A 23,333-nucleotide genomic window follows, 5' to 3' on the forward strand; every position below is an offset into this window, starting at 1 on the left:
TATGGATCACAATACGCATGTGCGAGGCCAAACATTGAAAGAATTGTGCGAAAATTTTGATCGCTAGGCATATGCAAGTTGATTGACAGGAAGCGGGCATTGGGGGGGGGGGGGGTAAGTGACCATTTTCTGGGAGTGCCCAATCGTTTTCTAGGAGGGTGTGTGACGTCAGCTCCGGCCCGGATCAGCCTGTTCTCATCGCACTATAGGAGTAAGTCCTGGGCTACGCACAGAATGGAAAAACCATTAGATGGTGAGTGAGATGCGAATGGATTTGCAGATGTCCGCTGTCTGGTTAAGTTTTCACACAGTGTACGCATGCATTCACACACTTGCACAGGGCGGGTTTCACTCTCTATGGGCGGCGGCTATCTGATCGCAGCCCTCTGCAAAATCGCAGAGGAGCCATCAGGTCTGAATTAGGACCTATGCATGGTTTCATAGCCATCATTATCATCAACTAGCCCTAACCTTGATGCACAAGACCTGGGTTGGCTGAACAGCATTGTACTGTAGACCGTGTGCAAAACAATTCACTGGGGCACCTACCCACCCATTAATGGGAATACATTTAAAAAAAGAAAAAAAAAACATAACTTACCCCTCGTGCAGTCCCGCGCTATCTCTGCACATGCTTCCGTTCTATACCGTCAATGGCTGCCAGCACTTTGATTGGTGGATAGCTTCAGCTATACACCAATCAGCATGCTGACAGCCCTTGACCATCTGGCTGCAGGCTGGAAGGCATGTAGAGAATGCTGCACTGCGATTGGTGGATAGCTCCAGCCATCCACCAATCAGCATGCTGACAGCCATTCGTCTGGAAAATGCTCCAAGCCTGTGCTTAAAGACCCCCTGAATCATTGAGCCCTGTGCAGCTGCCTAGCGTGCCCATACTGTACATTAAAATGTCCCTGCATAAGATATGTATAACCACAGGTGCACACAACTCTGATAGCTCTTAGATCACCTGCAACATTACCACTAAATTCTTTGGTGGAGTTGTGACTGAACTGTGTATTACTCTGCATCACCCATAGCTGCATATGCTAGGCTCTGGATCATGCACACTGCAGTGATGTGTGGATAGGTCAATTTCTTGGGAGGCACTGGCCCCCTGCCATCACATTAACCAGCCCCGTCTGGTCAACCTGGGACTGCAATTCCTTAGAAAGTAGGGGCCCCAACAACAAAATGGGGTCCCCTCCTGAGCAGCAACCTCATCCCTGCACACCTGGTGACAGTAAATATTGTTTTTTACAGGCATCCTACAGGTCTCAGCAAGACTGACCAGGCAACAACTATTGATGGCTTTCCACCAATGGTCAATGGTTTGCCATCAATAGCAGAACCAGATGGCAATGTTTTTTTCCCCATCCCTGGTGCTGGGGGCATGAGGCCCCCCAATGTTACCCATGAATCTCCACCTCATTCTTTGATAAGCCTGCAGCCTACCTAGTCCTGTCTTCAGCGCCCTCACTGATGGGCTGATGGTTTCCTGCAATTGAAGTAAACCATTGATGGGAGACAATACGATGGCCATCCCTACCGTGGCTGTGTAAGAATAAGTGGTAATCTCCACTGGACTATGGCCAGCCTCTGACCCTCAATGACTGGTCCAACTGTCAGAGCTGCTGAGTCACACTGCCTAATTAACCAGGAACTGCTCTTTTTCAGGCCCACCAAATGGCTCTCTTTTTATAAGCACTGGTGTGTCTCCTCCTTTTCGTCTGAGACACACATTGATATCCTGAATGGTGTATTCATGGATATCCCAGGGGGTTTTACCTTCTGCCTTGGTCAATGGGTTCCCCAGACTTTAGTTGCCATGAAAACCACAATCCTTCTGCAGCCCAGCAAGAAGAAAAAGGGGAATGGCAAGTTTTATTTATTGTGCTAATTAGTGAAATTGTCATTTTTTTTATTTTATTAGGGTGATCTTTATTTTACAGCACCAGGTTGTTATATATTTTATTAATAAATTACAATACAAGACTGTGCCTTTAGATGTAACAGAAAATTCACAAACAGAAAATTAAAGAATTTAATATGAATACTAAATTGCTTGGCCGTGTAAACAGAGAGCTCTGTACACGTGCTACAAAACACAGTTTCCTCCAACTAGTAAGACTAGAAAACATTATAATTATGTGACAGTCATTGAGTACTGCAATGTGCCCTTAGGTGCCTTGTCTGTGGGTTGATATCTCGGTGGATTTGTACTGTGCTGGGGGTATGAGGCTCTACAAAAATGCTCCTGTCACTTTTTACCGTCTCTGTCACGGGTGCTCCTCAGGTAACACCAAGTACCATGGATTCATATTTACTTACATTTAGACGTCTCAAATTTACATAACTATTGATATATATATATATATATATATATATATATATATATATATATCTCTTATATATTAGCCCAAGTCTGTGATTCTGTGCCTGGCCGAAACGCTGGGCGGAGTCACAGGCACAGATCTGGCCAGGAACAGTCCCCTCCCTCGGTCCGCCCAGTCCCCTCCCCATCTCCGCCCAGTCCCCTGTCTCCCTTCTCCCCGTACACTCCCTGGTGACACCGCAGCCGCTGACTGTGAGCAGAACTCACACTACCCGCCTCACAGTCTTGCGGCTGCCGCTGAGTCAGGGGGACATGCTGAACACTGACAGCCGCACTCGCCCCCCCCTCCCACCCGCGGCAACCACCCTCATCTGCCCCCCACCTGCGACACTCCCGCCCTCTCCCCCTCCCGCAGCACCAACATCCGCGGCATCCACCCGCGGCACTCCCGCCCCCTCCCCCACCCGTAGCACAAACACCCATCGCATCCACCCACCACCCGTGGCACTCCACCCCCTCCCCCAGCCGCAGCACCAACACCCGCACCACCCATCCGCGGCACCCACCCACCACCCGTGGCACTCTGCCCCCTCCCCCACCCACAGAACCAACACCCGCTGCCCCCCCTGCAGCACCCAACGCATCCCCCACATCCGCTCCCACCCGCGGCACTCCCGCCCCCACCCGTAGCTCCCACACCTGCAGCACTCCCCGCCCCTCAACCACCCGCTGCAACCCTGCCCATCCCCCATACCCACCTCTCCCCCCCGCTGCACCTTTCACCCAACCCGCACCACCACCGCATCTGCCCCTCCTGCATCCACCCCTCCCCCCCCCGCACCCCCCCTAACCCTCGGAACCCCCGCAGCTGCCTCCAACCGCCTAACTGCACCACCACTGATCCAGCCCCTGCCCCCCCTCCGCACCTGTCCCCCCACCCATGGCACCACGCCCCCACCCCCAGCACCCCCCCTCCCCCATCCACAGCACTCCCACACCAGCTTCTCCCACAGCCCTCCCACACCCACATCACCCCTGCTCCCAACCCCCCACGCATGGAACCCCTGCCCCTCCCCTACGCACAGCACCCCTGCTCCCGCACCCCCACCCCTCCCCTACCTGTAGCACCCGCCCCTGCAACCGTAGCACCTTCAAACCCACCACCCCCCCAAATGCACCACACCGGCAAACCGCCCCCTCCCCCACCCGTGGCACCCCCCACTCCGTCCCCATACCCACCTCTCCCTCCGCTACACCCCTGCATCCTCCACTCCACCCGCACCACCACCGCATCTGCCCCTCCTGTACCCACCCCTCCCCATCCGCAACACCCCTGCTCCTGCACCCCCTCCCCCACCCACGCCACCCCCCCAACCCTCGGAACCCCCGCAGCCGCCTTCCACCCCCCATCCGCACCACCACTGCACCCGCCACTGCCCCCCCACACCTGTCCCCCACCCATGGCACAACGCCCCCACGCCCATAACCCCCCCCCACCCCCACCCACGGCACTCGCACACCAGCTTCTCCCACAGCCCCCCCAACCCTCCCAAACCCACATCACCCCTGCTCCCAACTCCCCACCCATGGCACCCCGCCCCTCCACTACGCACAGCACCCCTGCTCCCGCACCCCCACCCCTCCCCTACTTGCAGCACCCCCCCACCCGCCCCTGCAACCATAGCACCCTCACACCCACCCACCCCCAACCGCACCACCCTGGCAAACTGCCCCCACCCGCGGCACCCCTGCCCCTCCCCCACTCCACCCCCATACCCACCTCTCCCCCGCTACACCCCTCCACCCCACCCGCACCACCACCGCAACTGCCCCTCCTGCACCCGCCCCTCCCCCATCCGCAACACCCCTGCTCCCGCACCCCCACCCGTGCCAACCCTCGGAAACCCCCGCAGCTGCCTCCCACACCCCAACCGCAGCACTACTGCACCCGTCCCTGCCCCCCGCACCCGTCCCCACACCCATGGCACCACACTCCCACCCGCAGCCCCTCCCTCCCCCACCCACGGCACTCCCACACCAGCTTCTCCCATTACCCCTCCCACACCCATATCACCCCTTCTCCCAACCCCCCACCCATGGCACCCCGCCCCTCCCCTATGCACAGGACCCCTGCTCCCGCACCCCCACCCCTCCCCTTCCTGCAGCACCACCCGCCCCCGCAATCGTGGCACCCTCACACCCACCTCCCACCCAACCGCACCACCCGCCAAATGGCCCCCTCCCCCACCCACAGCACCCCTGCACCCGCCCCTCCCCCCCCCAACACCCACGCACCTGTTCCTCCACCACCTGCAACACCACCACAGCCGGCCCTCCCCAACTGTGTTAACCCCGCACCAGTCCTTCACCAACCCACAGCGCCCTCTGATCCCCTCCCCCATCCGCCCCATCCCCGCACCCACCTCCCATGCCCGCGGCGCATCCAGAACCCCACCACACCCCCACAGCCACCACTCCCCCACCCACAGCACCTCCGGCCCCTCCCCCACCATCTATAGACACCTCTCCCACCCCCAGCACTTCTACAAACCATCACCCAACCTCCCCCTCTGCAACCCTACCTCCCCCTACATCGCCCCTCCCCCACACACAGCACCTCCAGACCCCCTCCTTTATCCACAGCCTCCTGCACCTGCCCCTCCACCACCAGCAGCATCTACAGACCCAATCCACACCCCCTCATACCCCCCCACCCCTGGCACCCCACCCGCAGCATCCCCACACCCGCTCCTTCCCCACTGCCGCACCCCCTCCCCTGCCCCTCCCCTACCCGCCGCAGCTGCACCAACCGCCCTACCCAAACCGCGGTATCCCTGCACCGGCACCCTCCCCCACCCACCGCAGCAGCACACCTGGCCCACCACAACCGCCGTAACCCCGCACCCACCCCTCACTCATCCACAGCGCCCACGGACCCCCTCCCCCATCTGTGCCATCCCCGCACCCGCCTCTCCCCTGGCTACCGCACATCCACATCACCTACCCCATCCAGATCACCTACCCCACCTGCAACACCCCCGCCACTCCCACAACCACAGCACCTACCCACCCGCATTATCTACAGACACCCTCCACATCTGCGGACCTCCCACACCTGCCCCTCCCCCACCCGCAACACCTCTGGACCACCACCCGAACCACCTCCGGAGTCCCTCCCCCATCCACAGCTCCCCCGCATCCACCCCTCCCCCATCCACAACATCTACATCCCCCATCCGTGCCATCCCACACCTCCCCCACCCACAGCACTTCTGAAACCCATCACCTAAGCTCACCCCCCCTGCACCTCCAAACGCACACCCCTATATCGCCCCTCCCACACACACATCACCTCCATACCCCCTCCTTCATCCACAGTCCCCCGCACCCACCCCTCCCCCACCAACAGCAACTACACTCCCCATCCGCGCCCCCTCTACACCTACCCCTCCCTCACCCACAGCACCTCTGCATCCTTTCCGCCATCCGTGCCCCTGCACCACCCCTCCGCCACCCACAACACCTCTGGACCCCCCCCACACCCACCCCTCCACCACACGTAGCACCTCGGACACCATCCACAGCCGCTACAAGTGATCCCCTGAATCGGGCTGATCAGCCGCATGGATAGGAACCTCACTGAACCCACCCCCTTTCCAAACCCCCCAAACTTTTGTGAGTATAGTTGCTACCAATGGACATTGGATTAGTGAGAAACACTAATACTGTGGCCATTATGTGTATAAGCAATTCTGCTACCTGTGCCCATTGTGTATAAGTGGCGCTGCTACCTGTGCACACTGTGTGTATAAGCGGCTCTGCTACCTGTGGGCACTGTGTGTATAAGCGGCTTTGCTACCTGTGGGTATTGTGTGTATACGCCGCTCTGCTACCTGTGGGTATTGTGTGTACACGTGGCTGTGCTACCTGTGCCCATTGTGTGTATAAGCACCTCTGCTACCTGTGGGCACTGTGTATAAGCGCCTCTGCTACCTGGGGGTATTGTGTGTATAAGCGGCTCTGCTACCTGTGGGCACTGTGTGTATAAACGTCTCTGCCCCCTGTGGGTATTGTGTGTATAAGCGGTTCTGCTACCTGTGGGTAATGTGTGTACATGTGGCTCTGCTACCTGTGCCCATTGTGTGTATAAGCCCCTCTGCTACCTGTGGGCACTGTGTGTATAAGTGCCTCTGCTACCTGTGGGTATTGTGTGTATAAGCGCCTCTGCTACCTGTGGGCACTGTGTGTATAAGCGCCTCTGCTACCTGGGGGTATTATGTGTATAAGCGGCTCTGCTACCTGTGGGCACTGTGTGCATAATCGCCTCTGCCCCCTGTGGGTATTGTGTGTATAAGCGGTTCTGCTACCTGTGGGTAATGTGTGTATAAGCGGCTCTGCTACCTGTGGGTATTGTGTGTATAAGCGGTTCTGCTACCTGTGGGTATTGTGTGTATAAGCGGCTCTGCTACCTGTGGCCATTGTATGTATAAGCGGCTCTGCTACCTGTGGCCACTGTGTGTATAAGCGCCTCTGCTACCTGTGGGTAATGTGTGTATAAGCGGCTCTGCTACTTGTGGCCATTGTGTGTATAAGCGGCTCTGCTACCTGTGGCCATTGTGTGTATAAGCGGCTCTGCTACCTGTGGCCACAGCACCTTGGTATCTTATCTACAGTGCATTGCTGTTACTCATCTGGTACTTCATAATGCAGACACTAGCAGTATATAATACACTATGTTATTCATTGTGCCCTGCGGCCACTCTGCATGCCCTCACAAAGGCCTACGCCCCCTTGACAATCGCACGCCCTCCCCCCTTACAATATTTACCCACTGCCATAAAAAAAAATCAGGTAATACTCCATCTAATAACAATTATAGCACAGCTGAAGCCCGTGCAGGGGATAATGGGTCGTAGCCTCTTGCAACGGTATTTTCTCTCTAACCCCTTGCCTCTCTTTATCCTCTCCCTACCACCCTGACTCTCCCTATCCTTTACCGATCGCACAGCATTTCTGTACATTCACCTTCTCCCCCCCCTACGCCTCTCTATCTTATCTCAACCGGACACCATTTCTGTATGCCCTCTATACTGCCCTGCGTTTCTGATTCTGTTATCTACCGCCCTGCGTATGTTCAAAGGCGTGCAGAGGTTAACGGGGCGTAGCCCCTAACGACGGTGTGAAGAGCGCCCGTAGGGCGCAATGAATCACCTAGTATATATATATATATATATATATATATATACACACTGCTCAAAAGAATAAAGGGAACAGTTAAACAACACAATGTAACTCCAAGTCAATCACACTTCTGTGAAATCAAACTGTCCACTTAGGAAGCAACACTGATTGACAATCAATTTCACATGCTGTTGTGCAAATGGAATAGACAACAGGTGGAAATTATAGGCAATTAGCAAGACACCCCCAATAAAGGAGTTGTTCTGCAGGTGGTGACCACAGACCACTTCTCAGCTCCTATGCTTTCTGGCTGATGTTTTGGTCACTTTTGAAAGCTGGCGGTGCTTTCACTCTAGTGGTAGCATGAGACAGAGTCTACAACCCACACAAGTGGCTCAGGTAGTGCAGCTCATCCAGGATGGCACATCAATGCGAGCTGTGGCAAGAAGGTTTGCTGTGTCTGTCAGCGTAGTGTCCAGAGCATGGAGGCGCTACGAGGAGACAGGCCAGTACATCAGGAGACATGGAGGAGGCCGTAGGAGGGCAACAACCCAGCAGCAGGACCGCTACCTCCGCCTTTGTGCAAGGAGGAACAGGAGGAGCACTGCCAGAGCCCTGCAAAATGACCTCCAGCAAGCCACAAATGTGCCTGTGTCTACTGAAATGTTCAGAAACAGACTACATGAGGGTGGTATGAGGGCCCGACGTCCACAGGTGGGGGTTGTGCTTACAGCCCAACACCGTGCAGGACATTTGGCATTTGCCAGAGAACACCAAGATTGGCAAATTCACCACTGGCGCCCTGTGCTCTTCACAGATGAAAACAGGTTCCCACTGAGCACATGTGACAGACATGACAGAGTCTGCAGACGCCAAGGAGAACGTTCTGCTGCCTGCAACATCATCCAGCATGACCGGTTTGGCAGTGGGTCAGTAATGGTGTGGGGTGGCATTTCTTTGGGGGGCCGCACAGCCCTCCATGTGCTTGCCAGAGGTAGCCTGACTGCCATTAGGTACCGAGATGAGATCCTCAGACCCCTTGTGATACCATATGCTGGTGCGGTTGGCCCTGGGTTCCTCCTAATGCAAGACAATGTTAGACCTCATGTGGCTGGAGTGTGTCAGCAGTTCCTGCAAGATGAAGGCATTGATGCTATGGACTGGCCCGCCCGTTCCCAAGACCTGAATCCAATAGAGCACATCTGGGACATCATGTTGCACCACAGACTGTCCAGGAGTTGGCGGATGCTTTAGTCCAGGTCTGGGAGGAGATCCCTCAGGAGACCATCCGCCACCTCATCAGGAGCATGCCCAGGCGTTGTAGGGAGGTCATACAGGCACGTGGAGGCCACACACTACTGAGCCTCATTTTGACTTGTTTTAAGGACATTACATCAAAGTTGGATCAGCCTGTAGTGTGTTTTTCCACTTTAATTTTGAGTGTGACTCCAAATCCAGACCTCCATGAGTTAATAAATTTGATTTCCATTGATAATTTTTGTGTGATTTTGTTGTCAGCACATTCAACTATGTAAAGAACAAAGTATTTAATAAGAATATTTCATTCATTCAGATCTAGGATGTGTTATTTTAGTGTTCCCTTTATTTTTTTGAGCAGCGTATATATATATATATATATATATATATATATATATATATATAAACACACAGAGGTTGGCTGCACTCACGGACTTTTCAAGACAAGCCTTTTTGCGCTTAACGTTTCAGTTCACCATAGTAACATCAGATATATACAATAAAGGGTCAGTTTATGCTGTATGAAATATATGAACAAATTCAGTTTAGAATCTCATTTTAGAGCATATAATACTATACAGCAAATGCATAAAACCATAAAATGCACAGAAGCTAGATGTTCGTAACAATATTATGAAAATTATGAAAAACACGCAAGGGAAAGAGTTTCATTGAGGCCATGTGGAGTCACCGTATTTAAACGGTGTATCCATCGTGCCTCCCTTTGTAGCTTCTGTGCATTTTATGGTTTTATGCATTGGGCATTGCTCTTTTATGTGTTTATGATATAGCAAATATTTTTAACCGATAGTCTAGCCCTGCATGATGTCTTAACCTGATGCTGTATAGTATTATATGCTCTAAAATGAGATTCTAAAATGAATTTGTTCATAAATTTCAAACAGCATTAACTGACCCTTTATTGTATACATCTGATGTTGCTATGGTGATATTGTACACAGAAACCGGGAGACGTCATCTGCTGGGCAGGCTTGTCAGTGTGAGATGACGCAACTGGAAGTTCGTCCCCGGGGCTCCGAGGAACATGCATGTGTGGTGAGAAGTTTGTGTATAAAGGTATGTTCATTCATTGTGTGTTTATTGCTTCTGATGACGGTTGAAATAAACCGAAACGTAAGCGCTGAAAGGCTTGTCTTGTCTTTGGCTTTGAAAAGTCTGTGAGTGCTGCCAACCTCTGTGTGTTTATACTGCGATTCAACGCTGTGGACGGCACCCGGCAAGTTGCTTTTCCTGTTGCGGTGAGTGCTGAATATCCTCTATGTATATATATATATATATATATATATATATATATATATGTATACATACACACTTCTCCCATCTCAGACAAGAAATACAATGAGTTGAACATGCAATGAAAAGTCATACACATATTCACTTCACAAACGCTTCAGACTATACATTGAGTCTATGAGGAGGTGTTTGTTGCTTCTCAGGGTAATTGTTATGAATCCATGGGGCACTCTAAGTTATGCTGCCTTTTGGGGCTCTAGGACACTTGCATCTACAGTCTCTGGATTTATGGCTTTGGGATATACATTTCCGTAGAAGCAACCAGAGATTGTTAACCTGATTTTATATTTGGCTCTTGAGTTGATTCATTTGAGCTTTCATCCTCCATCCCTTCTACATTTAGGCTTTGATCTACATGACAATGCTAAAATACTCCAACGTCAACAGTAAGGGACCTTGAATAAATTGAATAAATTGCTACACTATATGCTATTCGGAATCTATTGAATTCTTCTGAATTGAGCTAACGTCCGATATTGTCTATTGTCATTAAATGTTTGTTGGGGTAGCCCATTTCTTGAAAATATAATTCTCAAAACAGCAATCATTTTCTCAGACGATGTAGGCTTCATCCACCACAATCAGAAGCATAAGATACATGAATGGACCGGTGAAATCAAGATGAAGTCTTTGTCATGGGTATAATATAGCTGTTTGAGGTATATCTTGAATGTTATAACATGTTTTGACATTCTTCATAATCTTTAGCTATCGATCCCAATATACAATATATTATTTAGAAATATTATTGATTAAATAAAAGGGTCAATTTAATAGGTAACTGGTGTTTAAAAATGTTGCCATTACATTTGTTCTTTTGTAGCTATATAATTAGTAAATAATGTTGCTCTTCAATACAATTAAACAATAATTTCCCCTGTAAAACAGTATATTAATGAAATAGGATTTTCCCATAAGAAAATTATCACTGTCATCTGCTTCCTCATTAAATTCATTATCATTGCCCCATTATAAGTATATTGTGATTCCCCACCTTCTGCTAGATAAGATGCTTTTATGGTTTTACAGTGGTTTGGTTAAAATCCATGAAAAAATGACTACAAGACTTCTGCAAAACAGAGAGACATTGCTGTGGTTTACAAAACCCATCAACGCCCCTGGACAGTGAATTTAGTGGTTTGGTGTTTACATCTTCAAATAATGCGCAGCAATTATCCTACCTGTATGTGATCGTCTTTGTTTCTTGAAAAGCCTTCTCAGATTCGTACACCATTTATATCAAATAATAAAATATTTCTGTAGTCTAGATAAGACCCAAACTGGGACAAAGATTGAGGACATGGCACTTATATGCTGCCCTTTTTTTATTTGTTAATTACATGTCCAAAGTGAAGAATTTCTTTAATTGTCTCGATTGGCTCTCTGCCAATATTCATATAGTCTTAAAAATACACTTTTGAGATCGTGTAAATGTCCTTTATTTAATATTGTTGCAATAGTATCGCAGAGGTAACGGTGAAAACCAGGTAGGCTATTATTTATACTTTAACACTTAATCTATGGTTCTTTGGGCGGCTTGCCCCTGTTCAAAACCTTAATTTGCTAGATAGTTACGTTTTTGGTTTAAGGATTCTAGAAAATATCTGTGTGCACTAGTGATGAGCGGGTTCGGTTTCTCGGAAACCGAACCCCCCGGAACTTCACCCTTTTTACACGGGTCCGAGGCATACTCGGATTCTCCCGTATGGCTTGGTTAACCCGAGCACGCCCGAACGTCATCATCCCGCTGTCGGATTCTCGCGAGATTCGGATTCTATATAAGTAGCCGCGCGTCGCAGCCATTTTCACTCGTGCATTGGAAATGTTAGGGAGAGGACGTGGCTGGCGTCCTCTCCGTTTATTCATTGTTGAGTTGATGCAAATATTTGTGCTTGCTTATATCATTGTGGGGACAGGGGAGCAGCTGTATATTAATATAGGAGGAGTACAGTGCAGAGTTTTGCTGATCAGTGACCAGCAGTTTTATCCGTTCTCTGCCTGAAAAAAACGCTCCTTATCTGTGCTCAGTGTGCTGCATATATCTGTGCTCACACTGCTTAATTGTGGGGACTGGGGAGCAGCTGTATTATATAGGAGGAGTACAGTGCAGAGTTTTGCTGACAGTGACCACCAGTATACGTTGTCTGCCTGAAAAACACTCCATATCTGTGCTCAGTGTGCTGCATATATCTGTGCTCACACTGCTTTATTGTGGGGACTGGGGACCACCGGTATAATATTATATAGGAGGAGTACAGTGCAGAGTTTTGCTGACCAGTGACCACCAGTATACGTTGTCTGCCTGAAAAACACTCCATATCTGTGCTGCATTGTGTAGTATATAGTAGGAGTACAGTGCATAATTTTGCTGACCACCAGTATATAATATATAGGAGTACGGTACAGAAGGCCACTGCTGTACCTACCACTGTGTCGTCAAGTATACTATCCATCATACCTGTGGTGCATTTAAGTTTTGCACAGTTTGCTGACCACCAGTATATAATATATAGCATTACGGTACAGTAGGCCACTGCTGTACCTACCTCTGTGTCGTCAAGTATACTATATCCATCTAGATTCTATACCTGTGGTGCATTTCAGTTGTGCAGTTTGCTGACACAGTGACCACCAGTATATATAGCAGTACGGTACGGAAGGCCACTGCTGTACCTACCTCTGTGTCGTCAAGTATACTATCCATCTACATTCTATACCTGTGGTGCATTTTAGTTTTGCAGTTTGCTGACACAGTGAACACCAGTATATATAGCAGTACAGTATGGAAGGCCACTGCTGTACCTACCTCTGTGTCATCAAGTATACTATCCATCTACATTCTATACCTGTGGTGCATTTTAGTTTTGCAGTTTGCTGACAGTGACCACCAGTATATATAGCAGTACGGTACGGAAGGCCACTGCTGTACCTACCTCTGTGTCGTCAAGTATACTATCCATCTAGATTCTATACCTGTGGTGCATTTCAGTTGTGCAGTTTGCTGACACAGTGACCACCAGTATATATAGCAGTACGGTACGGAAGGCCACTGCTGTACCTACCTCTGTGTCATCAAGTATACTATCCATCTACATTCTATACCTGTGGTGCATTTTAGTTTTGCAGTTTGCTGACACAGTGACCACCAGTATATATAGCAGTACGGTACGGAAGGCCACTGCTGTACCTACCTCTGTGTCGTCAAGTATACTATCCATCTACATTCTATACCTGTGGTGCATTTCAGTTGTGCAGTTTGCTGACACAGTGACCACCAGTATATATAGCAGTACGGTACGAAAGGCCACTGCTGTACCTACCTCTGTGTCGTCAAGTATACTATCCATCTACATTCTATACCTGTGGTGCATTTTAGTTTTGCAGTTTGCTGACACAGTGACCACCAGTATATATAGCAGTACGGTACGGAAGGCCACTGCTGTACCTACCTCTGTGTCGTCAAGTATACTATCCATCTAGATTCTATACCTGTGGTGCATTTCAGTTGTGCGCAGTATATATAGTAGTAGGCCATTGCTATTGATACTGGCATATAATTCCACACATTAAAAAATGGAGAACAAAAATGTGGAGGTTAAAATATGGAAAGATCAAGATCCACTTCCACCTCGTGCTGAAGCTGCTGCCACTAGTCATGGCCGAGACGATGAAATGCCATCAACGTCGTCTGCCAAGGCCGATGCCCAATGTCATAGTAGAGAGCATGTAAAATCCAAAAAACAAAAGTTCAGTAAAATGACCCAAAAATCAAAATTGAAAGCGTCTGAGGAGAAGCGTAAACTTGCCAATATGCCATTTACGACACGGAGTGGCAAGGAACGGCTGAGGCCCTGGCCTATGTTCATGGCTAGTGGTTCAAATTCACATGAGGATGGAAGCACTCATCCTCTCGCTAGAAAAATGAAAAGACTTAAGCTGGCAAAAGCACAGCATAGAACTGTGCGTTCTTCTAAATCACAAATCCCCAAGGAGAGTCCAATTGTGTCGGTTGCGATGCCTGACCTTCCCAACACTGGACGGGAAGAGCTTGCGCCTTCCACCATTTGCACGCCCCCTGCAAGTGCTGGAAGGAGCACCCGCAGTCCAGTTCCTGATAGTCAAATTGAAGATGTCAGTGTTGAAGTACACCAGGATGAGGATATGGGTGTTGCTGGCGCTGGGGAGGAAATTGACAAGGAGGATTCTGATGGTGAGGTGGTTTGTTTAAGTCAGGCACCCGGGGAGACACCTGTTGTCTGTGGGACGAATATGGCCATTGATATGCCTGGTAAAAATACAAAAAAAATCAGCTCTTCGGTGTGGAATTATTTCAACACAAATGCGGACAACAGGTGTCAAGCCGTGTGTTGCCTTTGTCAAGCTGTAATAAGTAGGGGTAAGGACGTTAACCAACTAGGAACATCCTCCCTTATACGTCACCTGGACCGCATTCATCAGAAGTCAGTGACAAGTTCAAAAACTTTGGGTGACAGGGGAAGGAGTCCACTGACCCCTAAATCCCTTCCTCTTGTAACCAAGCTCCTGCAAACCACACCACCAACTCCCTCAGTGTCAATTTCCTCCTTACACAGGAAAGCCAATAGTCCTGCAGGCCATGTCACTGGCAAGTCTGACGAGTCCTCTCCTGCCTGGGATTCCTCCGATGCATCCTTGAGTATAACGCCTACTGCTGCTGGCGCTGCTGTTGTTGCTGCTGGGAGTTGATGGTCATCCCAGAGGGGAAGTCGGAAGACCACTTGTACTACTTCCAGTAAGCAATTGACTGTCCAACAGTCCTTTGCGAGGAAGATGAAATATCACAGCAGTCATCCTGCTGCAAAGCGGATAACTCAGGTCTTGTCAGCCTGGGTGGTGAGAAACGTGGTTCCGTTATCCATCGTTAATTCAGAGGCAACTAGAGACTTGATTGAGGTACTGTGTCCCCGGTACCAAATACCATCTAGGTTCCATTTCTCTAGGCAGGCGATACCGGAAATGTACACAGACCTCAGAAAAAGAGTCACCAGTATCCTAAAAAATGCAGTTGTACCCAATGTCCACTTAACCATGGACATGTGGACAAGTGGAGCAGGGCAGACTCAGGACTATATGACTGTGACAGCCCACTGGGTAGATGTATTGCCTCCCGCAGCAAGAACAGCAATGGCGGCACCAGTAGCAGCATCTCGCAAACGCCAACTCGTTCCTAGGCAGGCTACGCTTTGTATCACCGCTTTCCATAAGAGGCACACAGCTGACAACCTCTTACGGAAACTGAGGAACATTATCGCAGAATGGCTTACCCCACTTGGACTCTCCTGGGGATTTGTGACATCCGACAACGCCACCAATATTGTGCGTGCATTACATCTGGGCAAATTCCAGCACGTTCCATGTTTTGCACATACATTGAATTTGGTGGTGCAGAATTATTTAAAAAACGACAGGGGTGTGCAAGAGATGCTGTCGGTGGCCCGAAGAATTGCGGGCCACTTTCGGCATTCAGCCACCGCGTGCCGAAGACTGGAGCACCACCAAACATTCCTGAACCTGCCCTGCCATCATCTGAAGCAAGAGGTGGTAACGAGGTGGAATTCAACCCTCTATATGCTTCAGAGGATGGAGGAGCAGCAAAAGGCCATTCAAGCCTATACATCTGCCCACGATATAGGCAAAGGAGGGGGAATGCACCTGACTCAAGCGTAGTGGAGAATGATTTCAAAGTTGTGCAAGGTTCTGCAACCCTTTGAACTTGCCACACGTGAAGTCAGTTCAGACACTGCCAGCCTGAGTCAGGTCATTCCCCTCATCAGGTGAGGGTGAGGAATCGGGTGAGGAATCAGAGGATGATGATGAGGTGGACATCTTGCCTCTGTAGAGCCAGTTTGTGCAAGGAGAGATTGATTGCTTCTTTTTTTGGTGGGGGCCCAAACCAACCTGTCATTTCAGTCACAGTCGTGTGGCAGACCCTGTCGCTGAAATGATGGGTTCATTAAAGTGTGCATGTCCTGTTTATACAACATAAGGGTGGGTGGGAGGGCCCAAGGACAATTCCATCTTGCACCTCTTTTTTCTTTCATTTTTCTTTGCATCATGTGCTGTTTGGGGACAATTTTTTTGAAGTGCCATCCTGCCTGACACTGCAGTGCCACTCCTAGATGGGCCAGGTGTTTGTGTCGGCCACTTGGGTCGCTTAGCTTAGTCACACAGCGACCTTGGTGCGCCTCTTTTTTTCTTTGCATCATATGCTGTTTGGGGACTATTTTTTTGAAGTGCCATCCTGCCTGACACTGCAGTGCCACTCCTAGATGGGCCAGGTGTTTGTGTCGGCCACTTGGGTCGCTTAGCTTAGTCAAACAGCGACCTTGGTGCGCCTCTTTTTTTCTTTGCATCATGTGCTGTTTGGGGACAATTTTTTTGAAGTGCCATCCTGCCTGACACTGCAGTGCCACTCCTAGATGGGCCGGGTGTTTGTGTCGGCCACTTGGGTCGCTTAGCTTAGTCACACAGCTACCTCATTGCGCCTCTTTTTTTCTTTGCATCGTGTGCTGTTTCGGCACTATTTTTTTGAAGTGCCATCCTGCCTGACACTGCAGTGCCACTCCTAGATGGGCCAGGTGTTTGTGTCGGCCACTTGGGTCGCTTAGCTTAGTCACACAGCGACCTTGGTGCGCCTCTTTTTTTCTTTGCATCATGTGCTGTTTGGGGACAATTTTTTTGAAGTGCCATCCTGCCTGACACTGCAGTGCCACTCCTAGATGGGCCAGGTGTTTGTGTCGGCCACTTGGGTCGCTTAGCTTAGTCACACAGCGACCTTGGTGCGCCTCTTTTTTTCTTTGCATCATATGCTGTTTGGGGACTATTTTTTTGAAGTGCCATCCTGCCTGACACTGCAGTGCCACTCCTAGATGGGCCAGGTGTTTGTGTCGGCCACTTGGGTCGCTTAGCTTAGTCAAACAGCGACCTTGGTGCGCCTCTTTTTTTCTTTGCATCATGTGCTGTTTGGGGACAATTTTTTTGAAGTGCCATCCTGCCTGACACTGCAGTGCCACTCCTAGATGGGCCGGGTGTTTGTGTCGGCCACTTGGGTCGCTTAGCTTAGTCACACAGCGACCTTGGTGCGCCTCTTTTTTTCTTTGCATCATATGCTGTTTGGGGACTATTTTTTTGCAGTGCCATCCTGCCTGACACTGCAGTGCCACTCCTAGATGGGCCAGGTGTTTGTGTCGGCCACTTGGGTCGCTTAGCTTAGTCAAACAGCGACCTTGGTGCGCCTCTTTTTTTCTTTGCATCATGTGCTGTTTGGGGACAATTTTTTTGAAGTGCCATCCTGCCTGACACTGCAGTGCCACTCCTAGATGGGCCGGGTGTTTGTGTCGGCCACTTGGGTCGCTTAGCTTAGTCACACAGCTACCTCATTGCGCCTCTTTTTTTCTTTGCATCGTGTGCTGTTTGGGGACTATTTTTTTTAAGTGCCATCCTGCCTGACACTGCAGTGCCACTCCTAGATGGGCCAGGTGTTTGTGTCTGCCACTTGGGTCGCTTAGCTTAGTCACACAGCGACCTTGGTGCGCCTCTTTTTTTCTTTGCAGCATGTGCTGTTTGGGGACAATTTTTTTGAAGTGCCATCCTGCCTGACACTGCAGTGCCACTCCTAGATGGGCCAGGTGTTTGTGTCGGCCACTTGGGTCGCTTAGCTTAGTCACACAGCGACCTTTGTGCGCCTCTTTTTTTCTTTGCATCATGTGCTGTTTGGGGACAATTTTTTTGAAGTGCCATCCTGCCTGACACTGCAGTGCCACTCCTAGATGGGCCAGGTGTTTGTGTCGGCCACTTGTGTCTCTTAGCTTAGTCACACATGCGACCTTGGTGCGCCTCTTTTTTTCTTTGCATCATGTGCTGTTTGGGGACAATTTTTTTGAAGTGCCATCCTGCCTGACACTGCAGTGCCACTCCTAGATGGGCCAGGTGTTTGTGTCGGCCACTTGGGTCGCTTAGCTTAGTCACACAGCGACCTTGGTGCGCCTCTTTTTTTCTTTGCATCATATGCTGTTTGGGGACTATTTTTTTGAAGTGCCATCCTGCCTGACACTGCAGTGCCACTCCTAGATGGGCCAGGTGTTTGTGTCGGCCACTTGGGTCGCTTAGCTTAGTCAAACAGCGACCTTGGTGCGCCTCTTTTTTTCTTTGCATCATGTGCTGTTTGGGGACAATTTTTTTGAAGTGCCATCCTGCCTGACACTGCAGTGCCACTCCTAGATGGGCCGGGTGTTTGTGTCGGCCACTTGGGTCGCTTAGCTTAGTCACACAGCTACCTCATTGCGCCTCTTTTTTTCTTTGCATCGTGTGCTGTTTCGGCACTATTTTTTTGAAGTGCCATCCTGCCTGACACTGCAGTGCCACTCCTAGATGGGCCAGGTGTTTGTGTCGGCCACTTGTGTCGCTTAGCTTAGTCACACAGCGACCTTGGTGCGCCTCTTTTTTTCTTTGCATCATGTGCTGTTTGGGGACAATTTTTTTGAAGTGCCATCCTGCCTGACACTGCAGTGCCACTCCTAGATGGCCCGGGTGTTTGTGTCAGGCAGGATGGCACTTCAAAAAAATAGTCCCCAAACAGCACACGATGCAAAGAAAAAAAGAGACGCAATGAGGTAGCTGTGTGACTAAGCTAAGCGACCCAAGTGGCCGACACAAACACCCGGCCCATCTAGGAGTGGCACTGCAGTGTCAGGCAGGATGGCACTTCAAAAAAATTGAACCTTAGGGAGGGAAGCCAATTGTTTCTGGAAGAAAATGGATAAAGCCAAAATCTGGACTTTTAAGGAGCCCAAACGTAGGCCCACATCCACAACTGACTGTAGAAAAAGGAGAAAACATCCCAGTTGAAATTCCACTGCAGGAAATTCCCTGTCACACCAAGAGATGTATTTTTTCCAAATACGTTGGTAATGTTAAGACGTTACCCTTTTCCTGGCTTGGATCAAGGTTGGAGTAACCCTGTCAGGGATCCCTTTCCGGGCTAGAATTTGACACTCAACCTCCATGCCGTCAAACGTGGCTGTGGTAAGTCTTGATAGACGAATGGCCCCTGTTGTAAAAGATCCTTGCGAAGAGGCGGAGTCCATGGGTCCTCTAGGAGCATCTCCAGTAGATCCGCATTCCAAGCCCTTCTTGGCCAGTCTGGAGCAATGAGAATTGCTTAAACCTTTTCCCTTTTTATTCTTTTGGGAATTCTTGGGCTCAATGAAAGTAGTGGAAACACGTATACCATCTGATAGACCCATGGAGTCACCAGAGCGTCCACCGCCACTGCTTGTGGGTCCCTCGACCTGGAACAGTACTGCATTAGTTTCTTGTTGAGATGAGAGGACATCATGTAGATTTGTGGAATTCCCCACCGACATGTTAAGGACTCGAACACCTGTGGGTGAAGGAACAAAAAACAAATGGTCTGAAACTAGCGCTGTGCAGAGGGTGAATCTGACACTCTGGATATAACTTATACCACCAATACAACAGAGGAGTGTATATGATCCTTCTCAGGAGAAACTAAGAGACACCGTGTTCTTTACTTCATTGGAAAGAAACTTACATTTAATTCCTTTCCCGTGTGCCCGTAAAGGTATCTTTGAACACTATCCTCTCTTCTCTGGTGGGAAATATTACTGTGCAGTATAGAAAGATGGGACACTTACTAGTGATGAGCACCGGAAATTTTTCGGGTTTTGTGTTTTGGTTTTGGGTTCGGTTCCGCGGCCGTGTTTTGGGTTCGAACGCGTTTTGGCAAAACCTCACCGAATTTTTTTTGTCGGATTCGGGTGTGTTTTGGATTCGGGTGTTTTTTTCAAAAAACCCTAAAAAACAGCTTAAATCATAGAATTTGGGGGTCATTTTGATCCCAAAGTATTATTAACCTCAATAACCATAATTTCCACTCATTTTCAGTCTATTCTGAACACCTCACACCTCACAATATTATTTTTAGTCCTAAAATTTGCACCGAGGTCGCTGGATGGCTAAGCTAAGTGACCCAAGTGGCCGACACAAACACCTGGCCCATCTAGGAGTTGCACTGCAGTGTCACGCAGGATGGCCCTTCCAAAAAACACTCCCCAAACAGCACATGACGCAAAGAAAAAAAGAGGCGCAATGAGGTAGCTGTGTGAGTAAGCTAAGCGACCCTAGTGGCCGACACAAACACCTGGCCCATATAGGAGTGGCACTGCAGTGTCAGGCAGGATGGCACTTCAAAAAAATAGTGCCCAAACAGCACACGATGCAAAGAAAAAAAGAGGCGCAATGAGATAGCTGTGTGAGTAAGCTAAGCGACCCTAGTGGCCGACACGAACACCTGGCCCATCTAGGAGTGGCACTGCAGTGTCACGCAGGATGGCCCTTCCAAAAAACACTCCCCAAACAGCACATGACGCAAAGAAAAAAAGAGGCGCAACGAGGTAGCTGTGTAAGTAAGCTAAGCGACCCTAGTGGCCGACACAAACACCTGGCCCATCTAGGAGTGGCACTGCAGTGTCACGCAGGATGGCCCTTCCAAAAAACACCCCCCAAACAGCACATGACGCAAATAAAAATGAAAGAAAAAAGAGGTGCAAGATGGAATTGTCCTTGGGCCCTCCCACCCACCCTTATGTTGTATAAACAGGACATGCACACTTTAACCAACCCATCATTTCAGTGACAGGGTCTGCCACACGACTGTGACTGAAATGACTGGTTGGTTTGGGCCCCCACCAAAAAAAGAAGCAATTAATCTCTCCTTGCACAAACTGGCTCTACAGAGGCAAGATGTCCACCTCATCATCATCCTCCGATATATCACCGTGTACATTCCGCTCCTCACAGATTATCAATTCGTCCCCACTGGAATCCACCATCTCAGCTCCCTGTGTACTTTGTGGAGGCAATTGCTGCTGGTCAATGTCTCCACGGAGGAATTGATTATAATTCATTTTAATGAACATCATCTTCTCCACATTTTCTGGATGTAACCTCGTACGCCGATTGCTGACAAGGTGAGCGGCGGCACTAAACACTCTTTCGGAGTACACACTTGTGGGAGGGCAACTTAGGTAGAATAAAGCCAGTTTGTGCAAGGGCCTCCAAATTGCCTCTTTTTCCTGCCAGTATAAGTACGGACTGTCTGACGTGCCTACTTGGATGCGGTCACTCATATAATCCTCCACCATTCTTTCAATGGGGAGAGAATCATATGCAGTGACAGTAGACAACATGTCCGTAATCGTTGTCAGGTCCTTCAGTCCGGACCAGATGTCAGCATCAGCAGTCGCTCCAGACTGCCCTGCATCACCGCCAGCGGGTGGGCTCGGAATTCTGAGCCTTTTCCTCGCACCCCCAGTTGCGGGAGAATGTGAAGGAGGAGATGTTGACAGGTCGCGTTCCGCTTGACTTGAAAATTTTGTCACCAGCAGTTCTTTGAACCCCAGCAGACTTGTGTCTGCCGGAAAGAGAGATCCAAGGTAGGTTTTAAATCTAGGATCGAGCACGGTGGCCAAAATGTAGTGCTCTGATTTCAACAGATTGACCACCCGTGAATCCTTGTTAAGCGAATTAAGGGCTCCATCCACAAGTCCCACATGCCTAGCGGAAACCTAGCGTGTTAGCTCCTCCTTCAATGTCTCCAGCTTCTTCTGCAAAAGCCTGATGAGGGGAATGACCTGACTCAGGCTGGCAGTGTCTGAACTGACTTCACGTGTGGCAAGTTCAAAAGGTTGCAGAACCTTGCACAACGTTGAAATCATTCTCCACTGCGCTTGAGACAGGTGCATTCCACCTCCTATATCGTGCTCAATTGTATAGGCTTGAATGGCCTTTTGCTGCTCCTCCAACCTCTGAAGCATATAGAGGGTTGAATTCCACCTCGTTACCACTTCTTGCTTCAGATGATGGCAGGGCAGGTTCAGGCGTTTTTGGTGGTGCTCCAGTCTTCTGTACGTGGTGCCTGTACGCCGAAAGTGTCCCGCAATTCTTCTGGCCACCGACAGCATCTCTTGCACGCCCCTCTCGTTTTTTAAATAATTCTGCACCACCAAATTCAAGGTATGTGCAAAACATGGGACGTGCTGGAATTTGCCCAGATTTAATGCACACACAATATTGCTGGCGTTGTCCGATGCCACAAATCCACAGGAGAGTCCAATTGGGGTAAGCCATTCTGCGATGATCTTCCTCAGTTGCCGTAAGAGGTTTTTAGCTGTTTGCGTATTCTGGAAAGCGGTGATACAAAGCGTAGCCTGCCTAGGAAAGAGTTGGCGTTTGCGAGATGCTGCTACTGGTGCCGCCGCTGCTGTTCTTGCGGCGGGAGTCCATACATCTACCCAGTGGGCTGTCACAGTCATATAGTCCTGAGTCTGCCCTGCTTCACTTGTCCACATGTCCGTGGTTAAGTGGACATTGGGTACAACTGCATTTTTTAGGACACTGGTGAGTCTTTTTCTGTGGTCTGTGTATATTTTCGGTATCGCCTGCCTAGAGAAATGGAACCTAGATGGTATTTGGTACCGGGGACACAGTACCTCCAACAAGTCTCTAGTTGCCTCTGCAGTAATGATGGATACCGGAACCACGTTTCTCACCGCCCAGGATGCCAAGGCCTCAGTTATCCGCTTTGCAGCAGCATGACTGCTGTGATATTTCATCTTCCTCGCAAAGGACTGTTGGACAGTCAATTGCTTGGTGGAAGTAGTAAAAGTGGTCTTACGAGTACGACTTCCCCTCTGGGATGACCATCGACTCCCAGCAGCAACAACAGCAGTGTCAGCAGCAGTAGGCGTTACACGCAAGGATGCATCGGAGGAATCCCAGGCAGGAGAGGACTCGTCAGAATTGCCAGTGACATGGCCTGCAGGACTATTGGCATTCCTGGGGAAGGAGGAAATTGACACTGAGGGAGTTGGTGGGGTGGTTTGCGTGAGCTTGGTTACAAGAGGAAGGGATTTACTGGTCAGTGGACTGCTTCCGCTGTCGCCCAAAGTTTTTGAACTTGTCACTGACTTATGATGAATGCGCTGCAGGTGACGTATAAGCGAGGATGTTCCGAGGTGGTTAACGTCCTTACCCCTACTTATTACAGCTTGACAAAGGCAACACACGGCTTGACAAATGTTGTCCGCATTTCTGTTGAAATACTTCCACACCGAAGAGCTGATTTTTTTGGTATTTTCACCAGGCATGTCAATGGCCCTATTCCTCCCACGGACAACAGGTGTCT

General features: G+C 49.7%; 1 long non-coding RNA gene across 3 annotated transcripts in view; it reads left to right on the plus strand.

Moving 5' to 3' along the window:
* The window catches only part of LOC134947981 (uncharacterized), an 83,012-nt gene that overhangs the window by 32,565 nt on the left and 27,114 nt on the right, over window positions 1–23,333 (plus strand). Inside the window, exon 4 of one of the 3 annotated variants that reach the window (XR_010182894.1) lies at window positions 10,644–10,763. The exons of the other annotated variants lie outside the window; for them this stretch is intronic. This is a non-coding gene — a long non-coding RNA (uncharacterized LOC134947981). Of the gene's footprint in view, window positions 1–10,643; window positions 10,764–23,333 lie in introns of those variants that run through there. 3 annotated transcript variants of the gene reach the window in all.

This window comes from Pseudophryne corroboree, chromosome 8 (assembly GCF_028390025.1).
Source record: "Pseudophryne corroboree isolate aPseCor3 chromosome 8, aPseCor3.hap2, whole genome shotgun sequence".
Classification (NCBI taxonomy): Eukaryota; Metazoa; Chordata; class Amphibia; order Anura; family Myobatrachidae; genus Pseudophryne; species Pseudophryne corroboree.